Genomic DNA, 26,272 nt, shown 5'->3' on the forward strand with positions numbered 1-26,272 from the left:
ACATTAGGAGGCTGTTGCAATGAGCATGGTTCTAAAAGGCTGAGAGTAAAAAATGACCAAACTTCAGCTCAGATAGAATGGATAGAGCATATTAACAGTCTGATTTGGGGGAAGTTGCAAGAAAGACGATGGGACCCCAAAAGTTTAGGACTGTGCAGTGTTGCACAAGCAGAAAGTGACCATACATTTTCACTTACAATCTTGAACCTTCTGGTTTGGTGAGTGCCCACTGCTGAAGTAAACACCAAGAGGCCATCTCTGTAAAGGGTATCTGCATTTGCTGTAGTATTGGCAGAAGCAACAACTGCTTTTTCTCCTGGATTTATTCCATGACATACAACAGAATTAAGGACTTTGAAGAGAACATGTTGTAGATTAAGGGAAGATATTGAGTGAGATGTGAGAGGAGTAAAATACTGCACAAGCAGGGACTATGGGACAAATAGCTCCAATTTGCCACACACATTCCCTTTGCCTTTGAATGTGACTCTCAGCCTAATGGTTAGCCTTTCTATTTATGTATGAGAGTTAATTTTGTGACTGGCTTTCATTCTGAAAATGAACCATGAGTTAAAAGCTCCGGCAGCAGAAAGTGCAGAAAATTGAGCTGTGGGAAACTGAGTGCTCAAGTACAGGGCATGGGCTGCCCAGGTAGGGGAAAGCAGAAAACAGGAGAGGAACTACAAGAAGGTAGAATTGCATCAGTGGTTGTAACTGAGATTCAAAGCATAAGGCTGTGTGTTGTCTAAGCAACAGTCTGCATTCAGAAAAAGATACCAGAAAGACCTGGATACTCTTGTCACTGGGTAGGTTTTGTAATGTGTAGTACACAGCCCCAGGAAGCCTGAGCAAGAACATCAGTCTCTTACATTTTGCTGACCAGTAAATAGCTATAGCGCTGCCACTGGTGCTAATGCAATGCTCGCAGGTTGTGTAAAACTGCACATAAGAGCAAAGTTATCAATGCTTTTAAGGAAGCTTGTATCTGATGGAGTCCTTCTGTGAGCTAACTTAATTTTTTTTTATGCTATTACAAATACTTATTTATTTATCACTTGCTAGTTATCTTTTTTAATCTCTATTCTGTTGTAGCCTAGTGTCAGAACATCCAGTGCTTGAATCAGTTCAAGCTTTCTGTCAACTTATAAACTAAAAAATGCGTGCTGAATAGCATCATGTTTTTATAAAAAGTTTATGCTGTAGCAACTGTCAGTACTGGTGGTTTAGCAGTCCATTTTTAAAGAAAATCTGTTTCATGGGCCACTATCTCTAAGTCATCAGTTAAATAGAGATTTCAACACTATTAATTTTGAACTGAAAGTGTCCTCTCTATTGGCTAATGAAGGAAGAGAAATGTTTTGAGACTTACAAGCTACCAAGGGAGTTGGGAGGCTCCTGTTTAACCTTGAGAATATGTGGGGCTGCATCCAGAGCTGCTTGTGTGCTGAGGACACACAGTGTCAGTCTGCCAGCTTGGTTGGTTGGAAAATAAATTATATTCCTGCTCTTGCAAAGGGCATCTTTTTTTTTTTTTTTTTCCCCAAGCTAAACTCCTAGTAGCTGAACTTGACTCATTGACTTGTTCATCTGCAGAGCACAGCAGCAGTCTTTGAACGCTGGTTGTCATGCCAGACCATTGTTCCTTGGTCTGTCAGAGCACTAAGTCACTGTAAATATACATGGGCGTTAAGTATATCTCTGTGCTCTTTCTGTAAGAGATGCTTCTGAAAAGGTTTTTTAGCTTGAGCAGTGGCTGCAGGAACACGGTTAGTATTGATTTTGTAGGTTATCTGAGGCAAAGTGTTGTTTTGCTTTCTCTGGATAATTTGAGGCATCCTTTATAACCATGACATTCAGACATCCCTCAGAAAAGAAAGAAATGTGAAGCTTTTTTTTTTTTTAACCAATTCAAATATAAGTCCTTTATATTTAGCCCTTCTTGGTCAATCTCAATACAATGCTGTGTATAAATAAAATACAGCTTTCTTGTCTATTAATTTCCATTTCATTTGTTTCAGAAATAGATTAATATTATTATTAGTTACAATACCCAAGTGTTTCTTTTTAAATGACTTTGGGTTGGTATTATGGTTTTATACAATTTAGGGCTAAATTCACAACATGTTTGAGATTCACTAGGAAGTTCAGTCAGGGACATATTTCTTATTTTTATTTAATGTCCCAAATTTTATTGACTTGGAGTCTTAAGGTTAATAGGCATATTTATAAATGTACCCACATCAATCTGTATTGTGGCTCTCAGTAAGTGCTAGAGAGGGGTTGTTTGCACAGGAAGTTCAGACAAATTAACTGAAGATATGATTTTAAAGTATATTAGTTAAAGTGCATTAAAGCTTGGTGTGAATGTTCTCATTCAGAATTAAAGTGACCGTAGTTCACTTTAGCGTAATGCACTTTAAATTCACACCTTTCAGCTAATTTAGCTTAACTTCCTGTGCGGACAAGCCTTAAGATTGTTCCTATTAAATGGCTGTGCCGAACTTTATTTTCTACTTCTTAAATGCAAACATGTAAAATAGTCTTATGTTCTAAAGAGGCCATGTTTAAAAAGAGATTTTGTTATGAGTTTTCCAGTCATGACATTTACTTAAATGGGGTATTAAGTAGTAAATTTTAGGATAAATTATACTTAAAAAAAAATCAGTTATGAGATTAGTAAGATGTATAATATATTTATCCAAACAGAAAACATTAGACACGATGGGCAGCATGTGAAACCATGACTTTTACCCATGAGTCTGACTTAGTTTCACTTGGGAATTAATTGGAGAAGAATGAATAGAGTTTGAACTATTTTTTTTTCAGGATTCCTGAACATTCAAAGCCCTGGAGGAAAGGTACTGTACATATGCAGATCAGCTCACCAGCACATCCATAGTGACTTCGATGCTTTGAGGGTGTGTCAGACTCACAGAGGGGGCAGACCTACACCCAGAGAGCTCTCCCCAAGAAACCCTGTCACAAACATGGCAGTGCACAGACATTTCCTGATTTAAAAAACTATCTTGTCTCACTATTTAGTAATAATTTTAATGCATATATTCCATCTTAAAGATGGATGGTCAATGATTATTTATTACAGTCTATGTACTTGGGGATATTTAAGGGATATAATCTCCTTATTGCTCAGCATAGATTTGACATTAGTTTAGGTTTAGGTTTGTATCATTTATTTAGGTTTATTTTATAAATTGTTTAATATGATTTAACATATTAGAACCTTATTAAAGTTGCATATTTGTTATATAAATATGTTATATATATATATATATATGCAATTTTTATAAAATATGAGATATAAACCAAACTTGGTCTTGCTACTACTAAGTGAGGTCTAACCCCTGTTATGTGAATTTATTGTGGCGACATCATTTACCCTTCACAGAAGTAGTGCTTTTGCAGTTACCTGCAGATTGCTGTAGCAGGCGCTGTGCACAGCTTGGTGATCGAAGGGCATGCAACTGAAAACAAGGATGTGAATTAGTGGTTGGATCTGCAAAGTCTGTTGGTCCCGACCCAGCAGCCTACCTGAGCTGGCACTTAATTTTTAGTATTTAAGTGGTCTCATTGTTTTCAATGGAACTGCCTAGACTTCTGAGGGGTTAAGGAAAATTGTGTGCTTAATGCTTTCCAGGGTTAAGACCAGAATGCTAAACACATTTTAGGGTTTAGCACTATGCATTTTACTCTGCTGATGACATGAACTTTAACCAGGGAGTGTGCGTTACATTTGCCAGCTGTTATCCGTGCTGTTCTACGGTTTGATCAGAGCTGGCATGTAGCTCAGAAAAGACTGTATGGCAGCTGATAGCTATGGGTGTGAGTAATAAAAGTTGTATTTTTGGTCTTCAGATAATGGTGAAAAAGCTGTATTTCTCTTTCATACTCTTTTCTCCACTTTTCTTATTGTTCAGATTTCTTAGGAGGCGGTAATAAAAATTTCAGCTCAGTCTTTATTCATTTTACTTTGAGCATAAGTTCTGTACCCTTTTTGCACTGTTCAGAAAGGAAACAAATTGTTTGAGCAAATTAAACTCTCAAGTAAGTCCTGATAGCCTTTTCTATAAAAATCAAAGCCCATCTGAAAAAGAAGAATCATGCTTACAGTGTATTAAATTGTGGGTTTAAAAAAAATATAAAACATAGTAGCCAGATGCTGTAGTCCGATACATTGTCAGAAACCAACTTTTCCACACAAACAAGTAAGATAAAATACATTAATTGATGCTTGAAAATATCTTTGCATCTGATGTGTCCTAGGAGTTTTAGACAGCACAGATGAAACAAAAAGCCTTTGGCATCATTAATGGTTCACTTATTTGTAAGAACGTTCTGCCCCTGGGAATTACGATAATAATGTATTCTGGAGGTTTGATGGCTATACGTTGCCATCTCTAGAATCACTACCATAGAGGGAACATGTAATAAACACAGGCAAGAAGTATTGTACGGATATTATTTGTGTTACAGGATCACCTAGAGGCCCTATTTTATTAGGTAAGAAAGCAAGCTTGCTGTGCAGACAGATGATGGATGAGGGTGGAAGGGGTCAGAGAAACAGGAAGCGACTTGGTCACGGTCATATAACAAGAATAGAAACGAAGTCTCCTCACTCCAAAACCCAGTGTGTTATCCAGTATTCCACGCTGCTTCTCCATCTGTGTGCTTAGTTATTTCTTAAGCTCAACCACTGCTTGAAACCTGAGCCCACCTACCTAGTTATGACAATAAGCACCACCAAAGTTTTAAGTAAGGAAGTTAAATGTGCAGGTATAGCAAGTTACAGAGCAAGCCTAGGTCAGCTTTATAGTCATATCTGCAGAGAGCACCATTCCATTGCATTTTAACATCAAAATAGCACATTAAGCAAAAAGAGTTTGGCACAAATAACAATTTTATCATCTCTTTGTTTCCCGTATATGTATAATAGATTTAAAGTTGCATTTCTAGTTGCTTCACAGACAGAGGGGTAGTGTGTGGGATGGACGATAGACTAGTGGTCTCTGCAGCCAAGCTTTTAGATTTAGGGATAATTGTGAAAGGAAACCTCTTTTCAGGCTCTTTTAGTTTTGAGATGAATAAATAACTTCTTTTACTAGCTTTTAAGCTTAAATCATAATCTCTGAGGACTCTTTTCCCTGGAAACCCCCTTCCTCTTCCAATAAGCTGGGGTGTTTTTGTAAAAGGAGAAAGTCAGTCTCATAGTTCTGAATCAAACATGCAACGATGCAAGGCTGTAGTGAAAGGAGGAGGAGTTAGATTACTTCATTTATGCTGCAGTGAGTGTAGAAAAGAGAGATTAAGCATCCCACAGTTACAGGAAATATTGTCCTGTTGTACATGTGTATACATCTCTCAGTTCAGTAGTAGTTTTTACCTTCTTATACAATGGTCATGTGTCAGACTGGATACAACTGTTTTAATATTACAGTTGTTATGGTGACTAAAGGATTTCAGTGAGGACACAGTTCTTCACACCAGAGTTTACTGAAGAAGAAATATGGCATACCACACCTCCAGATTTTTTTCTTTCTGAATAAAAACTTTATCTATGAAGATTTTGAGATATTCATTTACCCAGAATTTCTGGTAACACAGCAAGCCAACTGGAACATCAGCGACTGCATCCTGTGCTGCAATATCTGATGTAGTAAGTTGGCTCTTTCAAGAAATGTTAGAGTGCATGCACTGCACAGTTGCTGTCTGCCTGCAATAGAGCTGACACTTTCCGGAAGTTTTGGACAGACCTGCCCCGCTAGACATGTGCTTTCAATTCCTGCCACACTCACTCAGTAAGTCAAGTCTTTCAGGAAGCATCTGACCTGCTCCACAAGTTCTGTGTATTTTTCTTGCACACGCAGAAGATTTGCTCTGTTCCCCATGTGCACAACAATTGTATCCCATACAGTAGGTCTGACATGATGTTTTCAAGGTGTTGAGCTGGCTGCACAGGTGTTGCACAGCGCATGTGTAAGTATTTCAATCTGGACTTATTATAGGAACCCGGGAAGGTTATGTCTTATGTTTAGCTGAAACAGCTGCAATCACAAACAGTTGGTGTGGCAGAACACAGGGCACTGAATGGTTGCTCTGTGGAGGGAGGTGGAGGTGGGGGAGAGTAGAAACACTTCAAATCATCTCTGCATTCAGAGAAAGTTCTTGTGGTGCTACAGCCTTTATATACGTGTGTTGTAGAGTAACTTCAAGCATGCGCATTAATCAAACATCAGACTGGACAATGTGATCATGAACAGTCTATGCAGCACATGTGCGCTAGGTCTGATGACTTACAGAAGTGTTAGGCAATGTATATGTGACACACAGATCATATTTGTGCATGTCAGCTGTAAATATAGACTCATCCTTACGCTGCAGAAACACTAAACACAGAAATGCTTTACAGTCATAGTGGCTTTGAATATTTAGGTTTGCAACTTGTGCTTCAGTTGCATTTTTATGGTAACGTGACTTTTCTTCTGAAATACAGAATTTGTTTCTGAATTTCCTTAGATGTAGAAAGATGAGCTTTATAACCACGGGAGATATTTTAATTGTTGATAGAAATAAATTACATCGTAGTCACTCCAATGCATGGTTTATTTATACTGCATGTCTTATCAATATATCAATTTATTCAAATTTATGTTTACAAAAGTAGTGTAGACAGTATGTTCAGATGTGGTTATCGTATATTCATTGCTTAAAACTTCATTGCCTGCTCTTCCAAGAATTCATTTGCATTAAAAATTACACTTTTGTGCAAATGGTTGGCAGATAATAATTACAGTTTAAACTGTCAGCCAAAATATGCCAGAGCTATGGTTCCCATATTTGCATTCCGTATTCCTCCACTGTCCACTAAAGCAAATTAATTATACTCTGTTTCTTTTGCAAGTCAGCAGGAGGTAAATTGGAATGGTAGAAATGAAAGGGAAGAGTCTAAAAGAAAATTGTCAACCAATTTGTTAAGTTTTCATTTCTCTTTGCTGCATTGTTTTGCAGTATCAAAGCCTGGAAATTAAATGCCTGTCACTGCTTTGGGCATTGTCCTAGTCCTGCTGGCACAGGAAGTGGTAGTGGTAAGTGAAAATGTCAGATGGCTTTTTCCTGAGTATTTGAATGGCAGCTAAATTGCGTGATAAGGACTTTAAAAATATGTTTCCATTTATTTCTAGTGTGCTTTAGCACTCATTATATTTAAGAGATACTGAATAATATGTCCTTGATTTACTTTTTTCAGGCTTCTGGTATCTTGGCACTGCATGTGAGGAGACTCCGTCTTACTTTTTCCTGGAAAATAAAATCCTCTCTTTTGCAGTCTGCACTCCATAGAAAAAATCTGGGACATCTTCCATAATATTCAATGGACTTTAGACTTGGGTTTTCTACACAAAAAAAGAGCAGTGTTAGTGTATTATGCCTAGCCTTTATATCTGTGTTCATATTAAAGAAGCTGAAGAACCTCATTCCTGAAGGGTGAGGAAGAAATCCAGTATCTATATGCTGAGTCTGATCCAATCCCCTACCCACATTCTCCCCTCAGTTCCTTATCTATTACACCCCTCTTTACTTTCTCAGTTATGATTTAATATAATGATAATACAGGTTACCAGCAGTGCAAGTGCAGTCTTGGCTAAATATCCTACAACATCCTACTAATGCTTCTATCTCTAGAAATTCACATGGAAATTGAGTGTTGTGCACCACTAGCCTGACTGATCGGGAGTTCTCGTTGATAAAATTCAGGTGACCGTGTTTTCTAGATTTTGAATTATACAGTCAATAGTCCCAGTGAGAAAATAAGAATAGTGACATCTTCTATTATTAGTTCTACAGGAAAAAAGTAATTGCATTTGCTTCAAAATTCCAGGTCAATGCAAGCAACAGCTCATCTGAAAGCCATAAGAATTCTTAGAGATGAATAATGGGTTTTTAATTGAATCTTGTTGTCTAATGTAGATAAAAACTACCCCAAACTGGAAGGTCTCAGAGAATTTCAAGAACATGTTGGTCTAATGTTTCTAAATTTGAAAGTTAGATGGAAAAATCTTTTTTTTTTTTCCAACCCATTGTGTAACAGATTAAAAATTAAATATTTTTATAAGAACTTTCTTTGAAATTTGAACTGTCAAAGACAAAAGAGATTAAAATCATCAATACAGCTAAACATTTTTTATGCTTCTAAGTAACTTCTAAAAATAACACTCATTTTAATCCCTATAATGTTGATTTTCAATTATGTGATTTCAGTTTGCTCAGCAGATGGTGTGCAGTAATAAAGAGGGAGTGACATAGAGTTGAAAGGAGCTGCAAATATTAAAAAAGCCTTTTTTAGGGGCAAGTCTGAAGAGTTCACAAAAGTCAAGTATGTTGGTTCCCTTGTATGCAATAATTCCAGGTCCTTCATTGAAGGGGTTAAAGATCTGACTCTGATCTGAACCTTCAATGCAAGTGCAAATTGAAAGATGTAAATCTGGTCTCACAAGTCTAGACATAACTGTCAGCTACTTTTAGCCATTGTTCTGTATTGGTTTTCATGTTGTTAGTTTTATTTAATGAACAGGTTGTTTTCCCTTCCTCTGTAATTCTGATCTTATTTGGTAGAATCTCACCCTGCAGCTCCACTTTAGCTTTCAAAAAATATCTTCTATAACAGGTTCAGAAAGCAGTTTCCTGTGAATTTTTATGAGGATGTTATGAAAATTAGGGTTGCATTTTTGACCCCATTTAATCTCCAAGCATCTGGCTTGCACTATTCTGTTTGGTGATGTTTCTTTCCTCCAATCTGACTTTGATAAATACTTTTGGTAGGCTGCTTACCCTTTGCAATTCAAAGCATTAGAGTTATTTACAACACTCCTGCAAACTTCCCTATTGTTTCCACTGTCCTTTGTATCAAATGAGTTGGAGACCAGCACCAGCTTTGCAGCAGATTGATTATGTGGCTGCTGATGGCTGCTTCTTTTGGTAGTTTTGAATTTCAGTTCAGAGTAAGAAGAACTGTGGAAGTACTATAAAATTATATCTTTCTTGCTTTTATTTTCCCTTTGCACATGATGCTTTTATTAAGATGATATACTATTTTTATTTGCCATGAAATCTTAGTTCTACAAAACTAATTTAGTTCATATGGCAATACTTGACATATGAATTTTTAAGAACTTTGATGTCCTACAGGACAAAATTCTTTTCATGCACCTTTAGTCGATGAGCTGTATTTTTACTGTCAGTAATATTTACTTTTTTTTTTTAGTAGTAGTAGTAGTACAGTAGTACCCCACTGTGAGCAGATACCCATTGTAGTAGGCACTAAATCAACATTTAGTAACAGAATTCTTGCCCTAAAGAATTTACAGTCTGAACATGGACACAGAGAGCGAAAGGATTGTTTATTCTTCTTTTACGTGGGGAAAAACTTAAATGCAGGAACATGAAGGCTCAGATCCACAGATATTTAACTGCTGTTGAAATCATCTAAAAACTGATTCAAAGTCCATGATTGCTCCTTGGATAAGTATCAGGAGGGAAGACACCAAAGTTGGAGCTTGTAAATAAAAATTCTGGAACAAAATCATAATAATATAAGTAAGTCACGAATAAATACATATGGTAAATCAAGATGTTTCCATCTATCAGTTGGAAAACACTCTTCCAGTATGACTATTGGCAGCAAGAAACCTAACTATATTCTTAGAAATTTATAGCACAGTGCTCTGATAATCAGAGAAAATGAAGAGCTGTCTCAGATATCCAGTCAAGCAGATCTTGGAGTTTTCTCTTTGACCTTGAAAGCTAGCATTAGAGGACTTGCAATTCAGATACCCAGCCTTGTGATTGTGCGGAGGGTTTGCTTGTTTGTTCTATAATCTGAATTATAAATGCTGACTTCATACGGCTTTTGCTTTACATAGGAAATATGTGTTAGAAGCTGAATGACCCATACAGTGTTTGCGTGCAACAAATGATCTCATTGATCTACTAAAGAATCATTATTTTCTTGATAAGGATTATGGCATAAGAATAATAAGATAGTTTGAAGATCTATGTATGGTCTTAGAAGTTAATGTTTTCCTAATAGCAGTTCACTTAAGACATATCTCAATAGTTACCTTAGGGATAGTTCTGTTTCAAAGTTAAGAGAGCAAATGATTTTACAATGTCTCACTGGATATCAGAAAGTCCCCAATAATTAATGCCAGATCTTCAGCTCACGTAGCTTCATTGAAATCATTAGATGCCAGTTTACCTCAGCTGAAGATCTGACCTAGCAAGTATAAAAATGAAAATGCCAAGGCAAAAAAATATGAGCAATTTGATATCAATAAAAATGTGCATGAGGTCAGTGGGGACAGAGCTTTTTCAACTTTCCCTTTGACTTTTTCTACCCTAAAGGAGAACTTTTTTCAGTCATTGAGTAAGGAAACATGCAATAAATGATAAATTACAAAACAAAATAATCTGTTGCGATAAAACCTGGGCAGACCCCCAAGTATTTGTTCCTAAAATATTCATTTTTCCCTAGCTATATTTATGCCTGAATATACTGATGTTTCTTAAGCAAGCACGTGAAAATATATTTTTTGAGGAAGAAACTGTTTTCAGTTATACACATTTTAAAAAAAAAGTTTTTCCTTTTTCAAAATTCAAACTTCAATCTTTCTTAAGTCTCACTATCACAGTTGAAAAATTCCAGCTGTTTTATTTGAAAATGTTTGCAGAAAGAGAAATTTAAGTTCAGAAATCTGGCTCTCTTATCAGATTTCTGACACAGAAAAGTACTCGGTTGCCAAGAACAGAAACTGTTATAGAGGACAATTTTGTCTCTCACTCTGAATAGCAAACAAATACTTTAAATACCTTTTATTGAAATTATTAACGCTATAATAAAATTGTATTTGGAGATGATGTATTAATAATTGTTTACTAAAGAAAATTAAATCAGAAACAAATACGGATTTTACTGTTAAGTCAAAAGGTTAAAATTTCTTTTTATTTCACCTCAGTTAAAATGGTTGTAAGGCAAATTACAGTTTGAATAGTAAACTTAGTGGAAAAAGAAAGCTCAGACCTAAAATGTGAATGTAGAAAATGCAAAGTTTGAATTTTATTGAGCCACAGGGAGAGAATATTGTATTAAGAAGCTGGGTGTGTAGCCCCACATGTGATTAATTAGCTGCACCCAGGTGGTGAGATAAAAGAACAACAAGCAGCTTAGCTGGGAGAGCTGTAGGGAATAGGGGGCTGCTGTAGAAGTGCTGGGTCAGGGAAAGGGGCTTGCTCTACCAGCTAGATAAAAGGCCTTGCTTGGTCCACCTGCTGTGTAGACAGCAGCAGTAGCCCTTGGAAGCAGAGGTCTTAAGAGAGGCCAGGCTGTGGGGTTTGGTTTATCTGTTTTTTTTATTGATGACCTATGTTTGAACAGTAAATACAGAGGAGGATACTGTGATACCGAAGAAGATTCATTAAAAAGTGTGGCTGGCTTGGATCAGGCTGGGGAAACTAAGGCAGTGCTGTTGGAGAGTGGTGATGTGGCTTGTATCACACACAGTGAAGTGCTGTTTGCTTCTCCTAAGCCTGCATCAGAGTGTTCCCTCCAGCGATGCTGGGCCTTTGGAGCGTGTCACAAGCATAGGAGCAACTTAGAATGTTCTCCAACTCTCTTACCAAAAGTGAACAGCAGTGACAATGTTTAGCTGTGGGCTGTGCAGAGCATCTGGAGTTGAGACTGAAATAAGTGGATCCTATGGAGGAGGAGTTCCTTGTCTAGAGTGCTGTGGTTGTGTGCTGGGGCCTAGCCTCGTTATAAGGGATGGAATATATGGAATCAAAGTGAAATTCTATATGGGACAAGAAATGGGGTGGTCTTTATAGCAGGGTGGTCTTAAACTGAGGTTTAATGTATGTACAATATACAAACATTTTTGACAGACCATTAACACCTATAATCTTGTAAATATTTGCAATTTTCTAGATCATAAATATAGCTGCATAAGCAGTTCTTTCAGGACATCATTTATACTCCATTAAAGGTTAATTTACAAGTTAGTACCTTATAGAAAGAAGATATGTGTACTTTTATGTTAACTTTCTGTAAAGGGAGACTGGTGTCTCCAGCAGCAATTTGTAATTCTCCTGTGACACTCCCAGTGGCACTATTCAAAGCGCTATTTGAATTCTTTTCATCAGCTCATGTTCACAGCAAACTTAATCTTCTGTTTTGAAGACAGAGGGAGAAAGAAAAAGAAAAAAGAGCGAGATCTTAGGTCTTCTGTCTGCGTTCCCAAGCATCCAACTGTTTGTTTAAACAGTCTCCCCTGACACAGATTCTCATTTGTCACAGTGCTGATGATACCTGCTGCTGTATCTTAGCCCAACTTAACTAGCTTGGTCGTGCTGGAGTCTTGGCTGGGATGGGGGGGCAGGGAGAAGAAGTAAATAGCAGGGGATTGACTCTGTGGGCTATGACTTTATTCACTGTAATGGCATTTGTGCTTTCTAAAGATCAAAGGCCAGAAAAAGGATGGGGGCAGGGGGATAGAAAGAAAAGTGTTCACTGTGGACCTAGTCAGGAGCTTTCAGAAGTGCCGGTGAGAAATTAGGTGCCTCTCTGCACATTTGATCATCTAACTTTGAAATCCTGATGAGAGGACTTAAAGAATGATCTGAAGAGAGGAGGGAATAACCACTCACAACTTAGGACCATCGTGGAAAAACGAACAAGGAAACTGACAAATTTAACTGATTTGAATTTATTTTTCTAAATTATAGTTTTCCTTGTTGAGCCTGGTAATTATACAACTGAATGATTTAAAAAATTGCAGGTAACTGTGGATATACTGGAAAATTTTCTAAATGCGTTTGTCTGTTTCTGAAATGTTTGTCTGTTATCGGGATAAAAGAAAGCTTTCTCATATGGTATGGCAGGAGTTCCTGCAACAGCCTTCAGGGTTTATTCATCTTCCATAGGATTCCCAAGAAGAGAGATGAGAGTTTTATGCTTGTTGATCATTATTTAGGATATGTAAATCTTTGTTGCTCATATCTTAAAAGTGTAAAGATTTCAGCAGCATTTTTCTCTATTTCAGACTTCTCTGTCTGTTGCAGGATATTCCAAGCTTCTGTTTCTCATCTGAGATTGTATTTCAGCTGGCATAAGGTGGTCAATATGGTGCAATCACAGCCACCCTAAATAAGAGCTAAGCAGAGATTCTTACTATACAGTTTCCCCTGGAAAGATCTTTATAAAAGTTGAAGCCTTTTTCTCAAAATTGAGTATCAACACTGGTAATTTTCTCAGGCTTAGGGTAGAATTTCTGACTAAAGAATAATGTAAAAATAACCAGAATTTTTGATCATTGCACACTGAATTTGTGATCTTCCAATCCATAATTACACTTCTTCTCTGAAAGAAGCAGAACAAGGAGTAATTCAAAAACTCACGGGCTGCAGATCTGCATTGAGAAGATGACATGAACCTCTCTTATCAGCTTAGTGATCTACTTATAGCACTATAGAGTCAAACCAATCTGTCATAACTGCTCCACTTGTCTTTAAACAATTGCTTGTTGTCTCAGAGAAGAACTTTGAGTTACTGCTCATGTAAGTTGTAAATCAGTGTTCCTCAACAACTTTAAAAACAAATTGTTATTAATCCAGTTGTAGTCCTGGTGCTGAATGAAGTAACTGCCTTCTTGAGGCCTGAATGAATTGGCATGTATGTTAGTGTTAAATTCAGTGGAAAGACTTCCACTATAAATTCATCTGACATTGTACCTAGCTCTAGGAGATAGCCAGTATGACAATGCTTTGAGTTGTGGTGTCATACGTGTGCTTGGAAATCACTGCATTCTGCACGACATCTTCACCTGTTTATCAGGAACATCGATCCTGATGCTGAAGAGCAGCTGTGGGGCATAATGATGTTAATCAATGCCATGTGCTGCATGACACAGAAATTTTGAGAGCAGGCTAAAAAGGTCCATATTAAATGGTAGAATGCCATGGGACTGTCACACAGCAGTCCATGCCTTTATGATGCACAAAGATGGTTGTTGCTCTATGAAGCGGATTGCTGGGTTTGTGTATGCATACAGAAAACGTGGTTTTAATTTACATTGCAGTAGTTTGCATAAGTGGGCTTATTATGGGTGAAGTTGCAAGTGGGTGGGCAAAACAAGAGTAATAATTTTAAAAAAGTCTAACAAGTCTCATTCACCAGGGAACTCAAAGAACAGTTTCTTCCTGCTGTCTCTAGGAAAGTGACTGTGGTGAAGGAACACGAGGTTTAATGGCTGTATAAGTGCTTTAATAAAACTTAGCCTTTCAAATTGGTTAGCCTCAACATGTGCAAATCCCCTCCCTTTTTTTGTATTGTGCCTACTTGTGGGCCTGTGGCTTGCTATCACACACTTGAGGCCACTTAAAGAAATATGTATCTATGTAAAGAAGCAGCAAATGTATTTTGTGAGAGCCTTTGCCACTCATCTTGCAATCTGTGAAAGGCCTGACTTAGTCATCTGCCTAGTTTTTCCTACCTCCTGAGATAATTCCCCAGGTGCTTCACAAGTAGGAAACCCTTCTGAGAAATCCTTTCTACTGCCCTTTTCCCTTTTCACATTCCTGCCTCCTAACTCTAGAATGATCAAAGGGAAAGTGACATTTGTCTGTCTAAATTTCACAATAATTTATAGAAGTTTTAGGTTCCCCTGTAAGAATCTTAACTTAAACAAGCCCTAAGGACATAAAAGCACAAAATATAGTTTGAAGCAAGATTCATTCTTCTAGCTTTATTTCCTAGAATGGAAACAATTTCAGCTGTTTCAGGAACTTAAAGCAGCGTCTACTAATAACTAAAATCAAATACTAAAAATCTAGCAAACTTGTGTGGAATTGCATGAAAACCTGTTATATAAATTGGAGCAAAAATATGTTCAGTTGCCTAATCTTTGAAGTAACAATATACCATACAGATTTACAGAAGGTTACTTGAGGACACCATTAATATGTAACATCTTTCTGCTGATAATTTTGTATATTTTATCATGATCATGGCTCTTATGTTCATCTGATCAATCTTTTCCCTTTTCTTTCAGAGGCTGAAGAGTAGATGTAAGAGGGTAGTTCGTCTGTTCTGTTGTGAGAGAAATGTTCCAACACTTATAAAATTAATGTTGTGGTTTATCTTTATGACTTAATATAATTAAGTCAATAAAAATTGATGTTTTCACCTAGATGGTGATCAGGAAGAGTTCATTCCTAAAGCAGCAAAGTTAACAAGATATTAACCAACACTTTGCATTTTCATCAGAGCTGTCATTCCACAGTACTATTTTGCTAGTCCTCTGAATTATTACTTTTTATTGTAGAGCGTTAGTGTGAAAGACTTCATGTTTTCCTTTTTTTTAAGAATGCTTTCATGTAATTCCAAACACAAGAAAACAATTTCATCATTGCAATAAATTTTTCTATGTATATTATGTTTTTATTAAATTACTTTGCTTTAACTAGCTCATTGCAAATTGACAGAAGAACATTTTTCTGCGTAAGAGTCAGCTTTGTTTTCTGAATAATTGCTTGCATGAATTGAAGATTCTGAGAATGCTTACTGAATGCACCATGCTTCTGATCTTTCAATACAAAGCATAAATAAAAAGAAGAGCTGGCAGAACCGTTTATCTCCACTCTCTGAAGATCTGTATTTTCCAGGCTTGTTGCAGTGAAGGTGGCCATCAAAGCCAAGAGAAAACAAAGATCCTGATTTTCTAAGAATGTAACAATCTAACAATTATCTGAATATTTCCCTTAGAAAGTCTGATGCGGTTTTTAAAAAAGATGAGGCTGCTATTACCTTACAACCGGGCAGGTAATAACTGGGGCATCTTAAGGCTGCTATAAACAGTTGCTGAATTGCAATGTAAAACTGCAGGTTGAACAGGTTTCCCAATTTGTAATATTCTTTCATTACTCAAAGCTACTGAAAAATTTGTCTATCTCTTCAGTAAAAGGGTATGATTTATATTTCTGAGGGTAATACTTCAGCCAAGTGAGAGAGACTTTGGAGGATTTCCAAAAAGACAAAATGTTTTACGTGTACTTATTGTGGAGATCCTATGTTGCTTGTTGATACTTTCACGATCCAATACGTTAGTGTTGCTTTCATTGTTACATAAAGTCTGCGTAATTGTACTTTATTTGGCTTTAGCAAAAGCAAATTGCTATTTCTTTTGTGACAGAATATGACAATGGGGAGCGTGTCCTATTTTTTCAGCTGTTTACAAAATGCTATTGTAATTGAGGTAGTATGCTCACAAGTTATTAGAAGTTCCATGTATCTTTCTCCTTTCTCGGACACTGTCACAAACCCATTCTATAAAGATATGTTGATGCATCCTGGACCACTTCTTTTAAGGTTTTCACATTGAATGATTCAGACATACATCTACTGGGACTTGCAAAAGCAAAACTGTGGATAGATTTCTTGTACTAACAGAAATTGTATCCATTTGAACTAGTAAGAGTTATCTAAAAGTACAGCAACCTGAAAGGCAGGGGATTTTTCCATCACTGAAATTACATTCACCCATTTTAGTCTTGCTCTAATCTATCCTATCTCTATTGAATTATTGTCCTTTGGTGCTGAATTATCTTATTATCTTCTCTTTCCATCTTGGTCTGGATCTTGGAATGATACCATAGATGCAATATAAGTTTCCTCCTTGATTCGTTAACATCTGCAATTTTTAAACCAAACATGCTTCAATATTTAAAATAAATCCCTTTCTGAAGCAGTAATAGGTGGGTGCTGTATATTTTGATTCCCTGACAGCTGCTTATTGTTGCTAAGATGATATCAATGGAAGTTAGAGAAGCTTTTAGCTTTGGTGTCTGAATTTCATGAAAGATGCCAATAAAAGAACATAGACAGATGAGCTGTGAGTAATAAGAACAAGTTGCAAAATGTTCCACCTATAGGTAAGAATGCTTCCACATACCTTATGTGTGGTCCAGCAAAATAATTAAACCAATTAAAACTCACTCTTGAAACAGTTGATTGGCTCAAATGCTATTGCAGTTAATGGTGGTTGGTAGCTTTGGATCATGATTTCTGATCCATGATTGGTCTTCATTTGTCCTTAACTGAGGTTTCTAGAAGATTTTTTTTTTTGCACCATTTAATCTTAATATAGCTTTTTTTTTTTTCCAAAACTGCATGGATAATGCAAATGCCAATTTTTGACCTTCTCAATCATGACCCGTTAATTCTAAAGAAAGGTTTTTTGTTTCCATTTGTTCCTTTATTAGTAAGTGTAAAATCGTATGTTATTTGAAATATGCCAGCTTATATGTTTGCAGGCTATGTTGTCATCTTAGAGCCAGAGGTGAAAATGAGTTCATGTTTTTTATATGGAACTGATGGAATAAAATTCCTTTCTAATTACTCTGACTTCACTGACTTTCATATTTCACTCATAAGTTTAATTGTCTCACCCATCTGTGTATCCTCTTCAGTTGTATTAATTATTCCATATTGAGAAACAGTAGTTGATAATTAGTTGGTGATATAATTTGAAGTAAACACTTGGGTGAATTTTAACTTTCTTTTTATTTGGAAATTATTTGCAGTTTTCTCAAGTGATATTTGCAGAAAATTATTTATGTGGTAGTTATACTTGGGGAAATACAGTTGCTCTGCAGCTCATGGTGTGTATTTCACTTTTTCCCCTCATTTTAGCTCTTATGGGTAGACAGGTATTGATGGTGTTGATATAGCAGTCTTCTTATGGTAAATTCCTCTCCTGAACAGGAGAAGAGAATGTATGGATCTAAAGATCAATTATTTTCTGCATTGCTTTTTGAAGAAAAATCATTAGTTATCTATGAGAAGTCATTTATTTTTCTTTTATTGTTTGCTTGGAAATATAGTTCGGATGCCTCTTTGGGTTGGCAGACCAGTGAAAGTCAAAGGAGTTGACTCTCTGCTCTGTAGCTTGTATTCACAGAACAGTATCTTTCAGGCAATTTTTACTGCAAATTCAAAACTTACCACTGCAGTCCTATTTAATTATCTTGCATATTTGTGATCTCTCATTTATACTTAACTTCACATTTCAAATCTATTTCTGGTATGTGAGTGACATTTAATTCTTACACTGTCATCTAAATAGGCACTGTGTGCATAATTGGAAATATTATCTGAACTTAGGAGCAGCTTTCTTCTACGTTTTGACAACTGACTGACAACACCGAACAGCAGTAGCTCAGTACTGCCGAAGTTTGACAGCAGTGTTTCTGTTGTGATTAGCTGTTTTAATATCTGAATTTACAGTTGAAATGAGTAGATACATCTCATATGCAGTGATGTTTCATATCTGTACCCTAATGAGAGTTTCCCACTATCCAAACCTAACATCAGAGAGCTAAGGTAGTTTCCAAACCACTCAAGTCTTTAGCAGATATCTCAAAAGGCGTTGACGTAGAGGAGTGCTTGGTATTTATTAGCAAATATGAGCCCCTATTATGGAACTAAGAGCATGCTGCTTGGAGCTGTGGAACTGCACTTAGAGAAGATTCATTTCACTTTAAAGCCTAAATTCATTTTTCATGAGGGCTGTATAAATTATTCCAGCTAGAAGTAACCAGTTGTATTATTTTCCTTACTGTTCCCAAAAGCCTACTGGACAGGATGCTACATACTAAAATCATTCAACTGCTTATAGATGAATTGGAAAAAAAAACTCAGATAAAGCTGGAAAAATGACCAAATTTTCTGGTATTAATGCAATATAGCTATATGACTTCTTGAACCTTCCTCTTGTTCATCAAACTTCATGACTTCCTTTCTTCTCTTAGTGAAACAGTTATTCTACCTAAAAAGCTGTTCCTACCAACTGTTAAATTAACAGACGGTCATCAGCATAGAGTTGGTTTTGGTTAATAGTATCATAACACATGATTGTGATCATCTTTTAGGAGATAAATAACATATCACTAAAAGAGGAAAAATAAGCACTTTCTGCACAGGACAGGTATATTTGCCAATATTCCTCAAATTATTTTTGTACAAGACAAACTAATCACAAAGAAATTCTCTTTTCAGATGTGTAGCTCTGTTGCTGGCTGAGCAGCAGCACTGGCTGTTGTGTGGAGTCTATTGCACCAGTGCCTGTTTGGAAGTGTGAACAGAAGCCCGGTGTAGCAGTTGGCCCAGAACAGTATCTTCAGAGAGACAAATTATATTCTCAGATGTAATCATTCAAAAGATCTGCATTGTGTGAAATGCTGCAGAATTCTCTTGTCTGGCATCTAATATTTCACCAAGACTCAGGTATCTGCCCATAGGAGAGACTGACTACGTTGCCATATAAGATATTACCTCTGTGCAGGCTTGTAAGTTACTCATATACATGTTATCCATGAAGTGCACGTTCACAGAACATGTTCCTGGTTTTATAAAAATAAAATAATGCAGAGAAAATGTACTCAATGAGAGTTTTCACATTGTGTGCATTCGCTTAATTTTTCCTTATAGCACCTCATAATTTTTCTGAACAGAGGTCATTAATCATTCCAAATTGTATAGAAGTTTGTGCGATAGCTGTAAGACCACCAAACTCTGACCCTGGAGGAAATGAATTCCTAAAGGTGAAAAGCAAGTGTTTTCATAATTAAGCCAGCTAAGCTGCCTGCTTTTGCAAATATTTATTAACTCAATTCAGCTGAAGTCAGATTAGCACTTTTAGCTGCAGAGAATGTTGTTTCATTGGACCACAAGTCCTTGTTTTCAAATCAATATTCAATCCTTTAACACAACAGCAAATTATTCTCCCCATCTGTCTTCTGTGACAACTCCAACTAACTTAATATCTGGATGGTGAGGTACAAGCACTTTCTAAGTACCTCATTTATATATATAAAAAAATATAGGCAGTAGTTATTTATAGCAGCTTGTTAGTTTTTCTATACTTTCTGAAGTCAATTTCTAATGTTCTTTTCTACTTGCTCTGTGTACCTGAAATGGAAGTGAACGTGTAACTAACAAAACATTCTTGGTGCAGTAAACTTGTAGGGTAAGTGAGTTTCATAACATAAAGGCTTTCCCACCCAATGTCTCTGCACTCTAGGACTAACATGTTTCAGCACAAGTTGAAGAACAAAGGTACTTTGAAATGTGGCTCAGCAGGGGACTGAACCAGAGCAGGACAGAGCAGGCCGTGCCGCTTGTACCACCCAGAGCACTGTTGTGTTGTAAGCACCTTCTGCCCCGAGATTAGTCAGCACTGTTCTTTCTCATTTAAGGATGACTGAGAATGTGGGAAATAAAACAAAGAGTATTATGGTCTGAATCAGATTCTCTTTGACCTTCTAGAAAACAGAGTAATGACTTGCTGCAACCTGCCATGAAAGGCAAAAAGTAGGAATTTATTTCAGATTCATTTCTAATGTTTGGTGTTGAAGGCTGCATTAGTCAGGACATGAGGAAGATGAAGGAATGAAAGAGGAGCTGTGAAGCAAATCCATCCAAGTAGTATGTGGTTGTTAGAGAGCAATGATCACTTTCTCTTCTGTTCTGGTTTGAGATGGTAGAGATTTGATTCAAGTGGCAGCAAAGTGAGGACTAGTAATAATGTTTATTGCTTACTGAGAGGTTGACATAAATAATTGAAAGGAAACAGATTCATCAGCTTTAGGTCTTAAAGAAAGTGATGAGAGGATATTTTCATGAACTGCTATTCTAACTGCTACATATTTTAAAAGCCACCATTGCAATAAAAAAGTAATGATTTTTGGCATAATGTTACAGATCTCCTAAATTCTATACAGGAAAGATTTGGATGTGTTTCCTGCATTTTTATTTTACTTTTATTGAACTGTTGGATTTCAGGAAAGAACAGTCATGTATTTTGAGCTTTGCACAGATTTTGCTGTGCCTCGTACCCCATGTAAAGTAAACATAATCATATGTCCTTGTCTCTGTAAATTCTAAGAAGAGTTTAACAAATACTCTTTTATGTGCATGTAAATTGCCTCTGTAGTAAACCTCAAATCTTCATGATTTGAAAGCTAGCATAAATGTTCAGCAAAAATGAATGTTTTAAATGTGCTTTTCAACTCAATGTGAAACAGAATTGTACTGGGAAGCCTGGAGTTACTTCACAGCAATCATTTCTATTCTGTTTAGGTTTTTGTATTGCTCCTGTGAGACACTGGTTTGGAACTCCTTGGAGTTATTTTCATTCTAACTGAAATGTAAATGAACAGTCACATCAGACCAAATGATTGCAGTATGAATTCCAGCCTGTGCAAAACTATCATAGCCAGCAAGTGTAATGTTTCTCTATTACAGATGGCCCATGGGGCTATTCATAAAAGCTGGTCTAGTGAGACAGATCTCCTTGTGGTTCTTTCTCCAGTAATGCAGAGAAATAGGCTTTTGGGTTGAATTGTTATCTGGAATAGTCTGTCTCTATCAGGATCCAGAAAGATTATTCTCCCCAGGTAAACGTTAGGCTTTGAAAATAACCCCCCTGCTCCTTCTCCTCGTCCTCAGTGTCAAAGCTTTTCTGAAATGGTACTTTATCATTGTTTTGAAATGCCTGATTTTATCACTATTAAATATTTGTTATAGATCATTGCCCCTAAACAGATTTGTTCTTTTATCGGGACACACAAACTGCTCTTCATCCATTTAGTGCAATAAACAATGTTTGGTGTTCACAGAATAGTAGGAAATTGTTCTTCTGTTATCAAAGTTGTTTCTTTGCTCAGCATGAAAAATAATGGCACTTCTTTAGTGTCACTGTGTGTCAAATGCATAGTGTTTAGTTTTATAATAAATGCTCCAATGCATCAAACTTTGAAGATTTACCTTCAGAATAAGCTTTACATTAGTAATTAGATTGCTAATTATTGTAATTATACAAAAGATACAAAGAAACCTGTCTATATATTTTAAGTACGTTTTGGTATTTCTAGTGACTGTGTCAAAACCTAAAATTTTTCTGTTCTTTGGAGTATGAAACTTTACAGTTTAAAATCAAAAACAAACAAAAAAAACACATACTTTTCTAGAATCATGTGTCTGCCTCTGTGCAGCTTTGTTCTATGCTCAATTTTGGTAAATCCTACTTTTTCTTTATTCATTCCTAATCTAGAAATTGCCAGCTATGAAAAGCTTGTTAATTTCTGTTTGTAAAATGTTCTGCTATAAGTTGGATTAAATGCAGTGCAGCTGGGAGTAGTCATGGCCAAACAATACATGGCATAAATTATCTCTATATGGAGTGTCTGACTAGATAGCATAATCAACATGAGGCTGACGAAACATCATAGTTGCGCTGTTGTTGCTGACAACTTCATTATTTCCACAATATTCAGCTGGGTAATTTATTTCTGAGGAGCAGCATTATCTTCAGATAGGTCTAATGGCCTGCATGTACTTTTATAAACTTTCTGAAGATGGATGTGTTTGTGCAAGTTCAGGTTTTCCTAATACAGAGAGCAATTGCAGGAGCCAGTAGCAAAGGGCGCTTTGGCCTATGCTGGTTCTCCAAGTGGGCAGCACCTCCTCCAAGCCCTGTTAGTGGGCAGCTCTGCTCTGTGTGTGGATCACTCAGGGCAACAACAGCTGCTCTTAGATTTCTACTTTAAAACAGTGACATCTTTAAGGATCTGATGAACTTTTTATGCTAATGTGTCTTTGTTTACCTTAACTTACACTCCAAATGATCCCAACTGACTAAGCAGTGTTTTGTAGCTTCAGGCCTGATTCTGCTCCTCTGCAGCCATGGAATAAAGTGTCTCAGGAATTTTCCATTTAAAGAGACCAGGGGAAGAAAAAACAAACAAGAACAACAAAAAGCCACGCCATCTTTAAAGAATTCTAACCAAGCAGTGATTGTTTCTTGCTAGTTCATCTGAAACAGTACTCTGAAATACAAGCAGCCAGGGTCTGCGGCTCCAAGGCACTGCTGTCATGTAGGCTGCCCCAAAGCCAGAGACCTCCTGGCCTCCACAACCCTTCCTGTGGAACTGGGAATCTGCGCGCCTCAGACACTGGTGGCTCTGCCAGCTTCAGCCCTGCAGCAAAGCCCGGCTGTGCTGCAATCCAAGGTGGGTTGAGAGGACTCGAGACCAGGAACCATGGCTAAGGCAGGCAGCCTGGAGGAGCTGGGGCTGCCAAGCTCAGTTTCTTTTAGTCGCTTACATCACGGGTGTCTCAAATATTTCAAAACACTTGGGAAAAATTATTTCATTGGGAAATTTTCTAGAGTTAGTCCAAACACAATTATTTTTCTTCACTCACAATTTCAGAATTTCTTGAGTTTGATCACATCTATGACTGATGAACTGGGAAATATTCGTCTTTTTTATGAAAATACTGAATACTTCTGTGTCTCTGTGGATAATAGGTTATTTGCTATGGATTTGGATCAAGAACACTGGCTAAAGGAACTAGTGAAACAGTAAGACTCAGATCAATGTCCTTGAGGAAACGCAAGAAACCAGGGAATAGGACAGAGAATTAACAAATTGGCCAAAGAGTATGTGTGAAAGATGATAGGTAAACACAGAGCCAGAGGGGCAGATATTGCCAAAACCAGAGCTGGAATTTACTACGGTAGTTTATGTATATATGAAACTTTGCAAGAAAGAATAAGTGAAGGAGCAGAGCAAGATACAGCAAGATTTACTGGCCTGTCGGTGGGGTAGGGCTTTCCCCTTCCCACAGTATGCTTTTGGCTGTGTGGGGGTCGGGGGGGGGGAGCAAAAAGAAACCACAATATTTGGTTTCAGGGAACACTTTAGCCACCTTCTTAGTCACAGATTTCTGAAATGAGAGAGCAGAGTTGGCCTGCCCGTGCTGCTTTGGGAGGGAGGCCAGAGAACCTTCTTCCCAGACTGGTGATCTGCCGGGCTGCGTTGCCTGATCCCAGCTGCAGCAGTGCATGGAAAGCCAGGCTAGATGTCTGAGGAGCGTTAGCTTTTCTCGGGGGACTATTAACAGCCTAAAATACAGCTTTGTCTCTAAAAGTGATGAGTTTTGCCATCAACCGACTGGGAAGTTAAGTCAAGCTCCATGTGAAGCTTTAAAACTCCAAATATTTGAGTGTTTCTCAGGTCCAAACTTCAAAAGCCATTTCTGGACTCCACTGGTCTACTGAGTGTTTTTCACTCCATGTTTTTCACGTGGAGTGGAAATGCAAGGAGATATAAAAGAGGGATGTTAGATTCTGTATAGGGAGAATCTCCTTGCTGCTGACCTACCATCTGCAATTAAGTGTTGGACAATGTTTGCTAGGGACAGTGTAGTAATAAAACCTGTGCGTGGCTGCTGCTCCATGGACACCAGGCTTTTGAAGAACTGGGTGAATACTGCCACCTATTGATTGACGAGATGAAAATAAATGTCTCCCAGCCACCCTGTGAGTGTGTACAGAAGAGTCTGCGAGTTTATCACCCTCCACATGAAAACAGCCTCCCTCATTCCAGAAATGTTACCTGTCTCCAGAAGAAACTACCAGTTTGCTAAATGGAATAAATGGCCAGTAAAATGTGCTGCTTAGCTGCTAAAAATATCTGTTGTGTATAAAGCTGAGATTAATATAGGGTAAATATTTTGGTAAATGTGCTGGTTAATCAGCCAGTTTGCATGGTTTCTTCAAATGAAATGTATTGCTAAACTAGCATCTTCATAATAATAATATGCAGCTTTTGGAATAGTAAAAATAATAGCTTCTGGAATCAGCTCATGGTGTGTGCTACAGGTAGGTAAACTTAGAGTGATCAAATATGGAGTGAAAATTTGTCACAAAAGGTTGTTTAAATAAGTAGTTTTAGTACAGCAAACCAAATTTTCTGCTCAACTAATTAAGTATGAAATATAGGCAAGTGAAACAATAAATGGCTGACATCTGAATCATCTCCTGGAGTCATCAAAGACTATGGATGTGCAGGTTTCTGTACAAGATCAGGCTCACAGGTCTGCTTACATGTGTTTTATCGTAAACACAGGGAGTTGTTTTCTGGAAATCTTTGAGTCTTTTCCATTTCCAGAACTACACGTAGGTAGTTGGATACATGGATACTTGGACTTGGATACATTCAGCCATCACTTTTAGTAACTAATTTCTTGTTTTATCATTCGGTAAACTTCGATTAACTCTCTTACCTTACTGAGTGTTGTTTTTTGTCTTCTGGCTTTTGAACACTTTAACAATGAACCTAAATCTGTATGACAGGAAGATTAATGATAATGCTTACTTGATATAAACAAAATATCTTTTAAAGATCTTGCTTAAGCAAGAAAACGTCTTGTATTCCACTATTCCACTAAGCAGTATTTGGGTAGCAATAGAGAAGTGCTAAGCAAAAGGCAAGCACAAAAGTTCTACTTTCTTCCAAGCTGAAAGGAGAAAGCAAAGGAGAGAAGGGGGAGTACTGACACACAATGAGAAATTGCTAGAGAGTGTTTAAGAATAGATTAGTTCTAGTAAACAAATTTTAGCTTTTTCTAGTGAAAACAGCTGGACAGTGAGAATTTCCTCATGAGAGAGTTCCATAAACGGGTTGATGCAGCCCAAAAAATGCTATTGGAGCTTTTGACTCAGAAGCATCCCTGTTCAGGACAGCACTGACAATGGAATTTCTGTGCTTTTGTTTGACTAATTTTACTTATGCTTAGACACTTCAGATTTTCAGCATTTTTTTTTCTCCAAGTAGTATCCCACTGTTAAAGTGGTATTCAGGGGTTTCGAAAGATTTCCAGTCTTTCTCATTTTGACAGGGAGCAGTAAGCTCAGTGAGCTGTCCTGCAGACTGCTGACTAACGATCCTCAGAAACAACAGGACAAAAGAGGCAATCCTCTACCCTTCAAGCTTGTGATTGTCACTGCATAGGAAATGTAATGTTGCATGTAGCATATTTTCATAGCACCTTGTGTCAGCTGCAGCACTTGGACTGCGGATATTCTTGTCGTGTGTCTTTGAAGTGGATGTATGCATGTTTTCAGACATGGATATACCTATATATATATTAACGCATAGAGAAAATATCTCCCTCAAAAAAGGACTCATATCCAGATTGATTTTAAAGGTATAGAATAATAAGTATACTATAGAATAGTATAGAATAAAAAGTATGGAAGTTCAAGTCCAATGAGAAATCAATGTCCAGGGCCAGATTTTAGCTTCAGCTATTTTTGCAAAAGGATGCTATTTGGAATGGACCTCTTTAAAAACAATTAAACAGACA

At 37.1% G+C, this 26,272-nt stretch overlaps 1 protein-coding gene across 2 annotated transcripts in view; it reads left to right on the forward strand.

The window, feature by feature from the left end:
* The window catches only part of ANKFN1 (ankyrin repeat and fibronectin type III domain containing 1), a 103,113-nt gene that overhangs the window by 15,717 nt on the left and 61,124 nt on the right, over positions 1–26,272 (forward strand). Inside the window, exon 1 of one of the 2 annotated variants that reach the window (XM_066980097.1) lies at positions 22,749–23,130. The exons of the other annotated variant lie outside the window; for it this stretch is intronic. The gene's annotated coding sequence lies outside the window, so the exon portion shown is untranslated. Of the gene's footprint in view, positions 1–22,748; positions 23,131–26,272 lie in introns of those variants that run through there. 2 annotated transcript variants of the gene reach the window in all.

Source organism: Anser cygnoides, chromosome 19 (genome assembly GCF_040182565.1).
Source record: "Anser cygnoides isolate HZ-2024a breed goose chromosome 19, Taihu_goose_T2T_genome, whole genome shotgun sequence".
Taxonomy (NCBI): domain Eukaryota; kingdom Metazoa; phylum Chordata; class Aves; order Anseriformes; family Anatidae; genus Anser; species Anser cygnoides.